The sequence below is a fragment of the Suncus etruscus genome, chromosome 9 (assembly GCF_024139225.1).
Source record: "Suncus etruscus isolate mSunEtr1 chromosome 9, mSunEtr1.pri.cur, whole genome shotgun sequence".
Taxonomy (NCBI): domain Eukaryota; kingdom Metazoa; phylum Chordata; class Mammalia; order Eulipotyphla; family Soricidae; genus Suncus; species Suncus etruscus.
In genome coordinates this window covers 41,477,168-41,482,133 of record NC_064856.1, presented here as the reverse complement: position 1 = coordinate 41,482,133, position 4,966 = coordinate 41,477,168, and the positions used below count along the sequence as shown (strand labels likewise).

Here is a 4,966-nt window from a genome sequence, read left to right as displayed (position 1 = left end):
TGTCCGCCGACTTTTAAGCTGCCCAGAAGGAGGCTAAAAAGGCGAGAGTCCCGCTCAGGTTCTTGGGAAACGTAGTTCTGGTTCAGCAAGGATGATGGGCAATGTAGTTTCCAGGGCTGCCCCGCCGGAGATATCGCGAGATTTGGCCCCTTCAGAGGCTATTTCGCGAGTCACAGGCATGATTTAGAGTAGTTCTACTTCCCATGTCCAACTCGTGCATGCCGTAACAGCCTCGTGGAATTGGAGATTAAATTTTAGGCTTAAATGTAAAGGCCCCAACCTGGGCAGCCAGCGGCCACTGACGCTGGCTATTCAAGCGCATTCAAGTGGTATTCAAGCGTAGACATCAAACTGCTGCACAATGAGAAGGTCCGGAAGTCCTCGTCCGCCGAGTGGTTGCGCAGTGCCTTCTGGGAAATGTAGTCCCACCAACATCACTTCTTACTGCTGCACATTCTCCGCCATCGCCCTCTGGTGCATGGGAGGACGAACTTGACTTGGGTTAGTTATTTTGGGGCAAACCCCATCTCTTCTCTGTGGAGTCCTAGGCAGTCGACTTTCTAATACCTCACTCCAGATTTGGCGCCACATGCTAAAGTGCTGAAGATAACAGTGACGATGGGATGTCAGTGGACAAAATCATGTTCTCTAAGTCCTGAAGTGGTACAAAACTGTCAAGGAGGTGATTTATTTCACAAACTTGTAAATAGTTTAACCACTAGATTTCACTATTTATTTTCAAAGCTTTGGGGGATGTCCTCTAGGTAATCCACATTCCAAGCATCAGACACATGAAAATGATAACACTTAATTCCTGCCAGCAAGGACCCAACGGACAGTTCATGGAGAGAATAGAAAAGACTATTTTAAAAAAAAATGGTCCGTGGCACCACATCCCCTGAAACCCTTGGGCCCCCATCCCCAATCTCCAGGAGGGACCCTGAACATATAACTAGGAGATTTAATAAAATTGTGAATATTTTCTCATTTGTTAGGCTAAAGGAGATGAAAGGAGAGGATGCATATGAAATTCATTGCACAACACCAGGCACATAAACATCCGATAAAGAGCAACTATTTTATTAATTTTAACCGTGTTTGGAGATAATTTTTTCTTAAATACATTTATTTTTAAAAATAGTGGTTTACAGAGTTGTACATAATACAGTTCTTTCTTTTTAAAAAAATAATTACTTTAAGCACCGTTATTACAAAATTGCTTATGACTGGCTTTCAGTTATAGAATGTATAGAGTGCACATTTCCCGCACCAATATCCCCAGCTTCCTTCTTCCTCTTCCCTCTGGGGCAGACATTTTACTTCTCTTTTTCTTTCCTTTATGACACTGTGGTTTGCACTATTGTTAATGAAGGGACTCCATGCATATCACTTTATCTCCTTTAAGCACCTAGTTCTTGTCCAGAATGATCAGTTCCAACTATCATTGTCATAATAGACCCTGTGTGAAAGTTTATTTGTCCTTTGCTGCCCTACTTTGCATAGACAGAAAGAAAGCTACTTCTCCTGTGCCCTTTTCTATATCTCTTAATTTCTGCCCTGATCTATGCTGCCTGCTTGATTTTTTTCCCATGCAGATAAGATTTAAACTGTCCAATTGGGTTTTTTTTGGGTTTTGGGTTTTTTTTTTTTTTTTTTGGTTTTTGGTTTTTGGGCCACACCCGGCAGTGCTCAGGGGTTACTCCTGGCTGTCTGCTCAGAAATAGCTCCTGGCAGGCACAGGGGACCTATGGGACACTGGGATTTGAACCAACCACCTTTGGTCCTGGAGCTCCTATGGGAGCCTTTGGTAAACAAGCTTATTCCCTAAATAATATGTGAAATATAGACATTGATTGCCTTCTGGCAAATGGAGTCATTTGGAGGATTGGATGCAATTGGAATTAAAAAAATAAACAGAGGTATCAAAAAAACTAAGTCTTAGTGGAAGATAGTTCAAAGAAAGTGCAAAGATAGTTAAAAGAAAACACATGTTTTCTTTGACAGATTCCCATTTTCAGTTTCTAACACCATGTAGTTCTCCAGCATCTCAGAGAGTGATCTCCACTGAGCACTGAGTCTTGAGGGTTAGCATGAAAATACATTTATTTTTTGTTTTGTTTTTGGGCCACTCCCAGTAGTGCTCAGGAGTTACTCTTGGCTCTATGCTCAGAAATTACTTCTGACAGGCACGAAAGGAGCATATGGGATGCTGAGGACTGAACCAGGTTGGCTGCATGCAAGGCAAAGGCCCTGTCACTTATGTTTCCTTTCTAAGGCTTGTTGCTATCCTAGGGCCTCTCGAGCATGTACCCTACAGGTTCCAGGTCATCCGGCTTTCCTTATTCTATGGCCATGACTGGAGTTGAGAATCCCGTGATCAGTAGTACATTGTCACTTTTTAGGCATAGGACAGACATAGGAGACCTTTCTAGTTTTGACTCTGTGTCTTCTTTTCCCTGAGTTGGGCTTTATTTTTATCTCTCCCCCATTATTTATTTATTTATTTCTAATATTTTTATTATTTTATATTTATTTTGTGACCAACTTGAAATACAAGTCTTTCACAGTAATATTTAAGATACATAGTGGTATTGAATCAAGGGTATTCCCACCACCAGTGTTTTCCCCCCTTCAACCCTGTTCTCAGCATCCCCCTCCTTTGCCCTCCAGACTGCTAGGATAACTGGTCCCCTCTGTCTATAGCTTGTTGAAGATTGGGTATTGATTCTGTTGTCACTGACTTTGGGTTTGGTGTTTAAGTCTGATAATTTTTTATTTCTACTCAATGTTCATACGACTGTTTGATTCTGGTACCATTCAATCCCCCCCCCTCAATTTATGAGTTAGAACAAGATGGTTCAATTTATGTGGTTCTGTTTGATAAAAAAAAAAAGAAAAGAAAATGAAAAAAGAAAAAACCAAAAAAAAAAAAAAAACCCAACAAAACAAACGAACAAAAAACCGGGAGGAGTCCGTCTAGAGGTTATAAATATCAACTTAAAAAAAAAGAAAAAGAAAAAGAAAAGAAAATCATAACAAAAGAAAAGGCAAAAATATAAACCCACAAAACAAACAAACAACAACAACAACAACCACCAAAAAGACAAAACAAAAAAAAGAAACAAAAATCAGACAAAAGACCAAAACCAGCAACTACAAAAAAGAACCACAGCAACAAATACAACAACCAAACAATAACCATGAGACCGAAACAAGAAGAAAAAAAAGAAAGAAAAAAAAGAAAAAAGGAAGCAGGGCTGGTGTGACAAGTTTTTTTGTTTTTGTTTTTGTTTTTTGTTTTTTGTTTTTTTTTTGCAAAGCACAGTAAATATTGAGAAAATTAGAAAGGGAAGTGCCTTGGCCTAAAAGATACAGGGCTTCTTTGCCCTTAAAGCATACTGTCATGGGAATAACTTCATATATAGGCTCCATACACGATCCTTTTCACATCTCAGGGAACTTTTATGGTGCCAGGAAACTTTCCACTCAGTTGTGGCTGATAGAATCAGGCTGGAGATCTTGGTATTTTCACAAGTCCTAGATAGCCAAAGATAGTGTCTTTCTTTACGATTCTAGCAGTTCTGTTCCATCACTGTTGTAATCAATCAGTCTTCTGTAATTGGTGATCTTGGTTTTTGCAGAGATCCTAGGTCGAGCCTAGGATAGAGTCCTTCATTATGTTTCCAGAAGATCTGCTTTGTCGCAGTTGTCAAAGTTAGACCTCTGGAATTAGAGATCTTGGTTATTGTAGAATTCCTAGGCAGAAGCCTAGGCTTAGGGTCTTTCTTATTGGTCCCAGGATAAGTTCTGCCCAGTCGTGGTTGTCAAGATCAGTCTAGTTTAGTTAGCGATCTTGGTTTTTGCACAGATCAAAGAATGCTGTCTTCTGATTTCATCTTACCGTTAGATAGGACAACCTGCTCTTAGATCAAGTTGTTGCCGTTTCCTCCTTGTCAGGATGTCATATCAAAACTGGAGCAAGTTGGTGCTAGAGCGTTATTAGGAATTTCCCAGGGGGTAGTTCGGTTCCTGGTGCTGTTGCAGGGAACTGTATCCGTTCTATGTCTGGGTTCTAGGGCTCGCGATTGAATGCTCATCACGTGGAGTCTAAGTCCCCTCCCCCCTTTTTTTAACCACTCCAGTCATCCCGTCATCCATTTCACCCACCTGAAAAGTCATCATCCCCTTTCTGTGTGAGTAAACTTGAAATGATTGGCTTTGATTAACCTTAGATTAACTTTGCCATTTCTTTCTTTCTTTTTTTTTTTTTTACATATTGTTGACAATAATATTTTAGGTACATATTTACATAAAATCAGGAGGGATTCCCATCCATCACCGAATTGTCCTCCCTACCCGTCCGTTTTTGTCTTCCCTCCCATTTCTTCTTCCCTCACCCCCAGGGCGGCTAGAATATGTGGTCCCCTCTGTATCTAACCTATTACTTAGTAGTCTTGCACCTGTTTGGTCAAAAATATGGAACGCTTCACGAATTTGCGTGTCATCCTTGCGCAGGGGCCATGCTAATCTCTGTATCGTTCCAATTTTAGTATATGTGCTGCCGAAGCGAGCACAACTTTGCCATTTCTTTTGGAGGGGCACCCCAGCAGTGCTCAGGGGTTTCTCCTTGTTCTGCTCTCAAGAATCACTGCTGGTGATGCCTAGGCGGCTATATGGGATTCTAGGTATAAAAATCAACATCCTATCTGCTGAACTATCGCTCTGGTTCCAAGACTAACTAATCTGGTGCCCTCACCCCTCTTCTTGAATTATATCAGGAGTAGTCTCTGAGCACCACTGAGTGTAGTCAAAATCAAAAACAAAACAAAAAAGACAAACGAACTTTGGTTTCATAGAAAAGAATAGAATAGATTCACTTGGAAATTCTAAAAGTTTTGATCCTAGACCAGTGGTCAGCAAGCCGCAGCTCGCGAGCCACATGCGGCTCCTTCCACTTTTTAATGCA

The 4,966-nt window shown here is 40.8% G+C and overlaps 1 non-coding gene across 1 annotated transcript; it reads right to left on the bottom strand.

The window, feature by feature from the left end:
* Nucleotides 1–4,470: 4,470 nt before the first annotated feature.
* Nucleotides 4,471–4,574, bottom strand: LOC126019756 (U6 spliceosomal RNA). Its single transcript, XR_007499380.1, has one exon. It is a non-coding gene; the product is annotated as a U6 spliceosomal RNA (small nuclear RNA).
* Between the last annotated feature and the right edge of the window lie 392 nt (nt 4,575–4,966).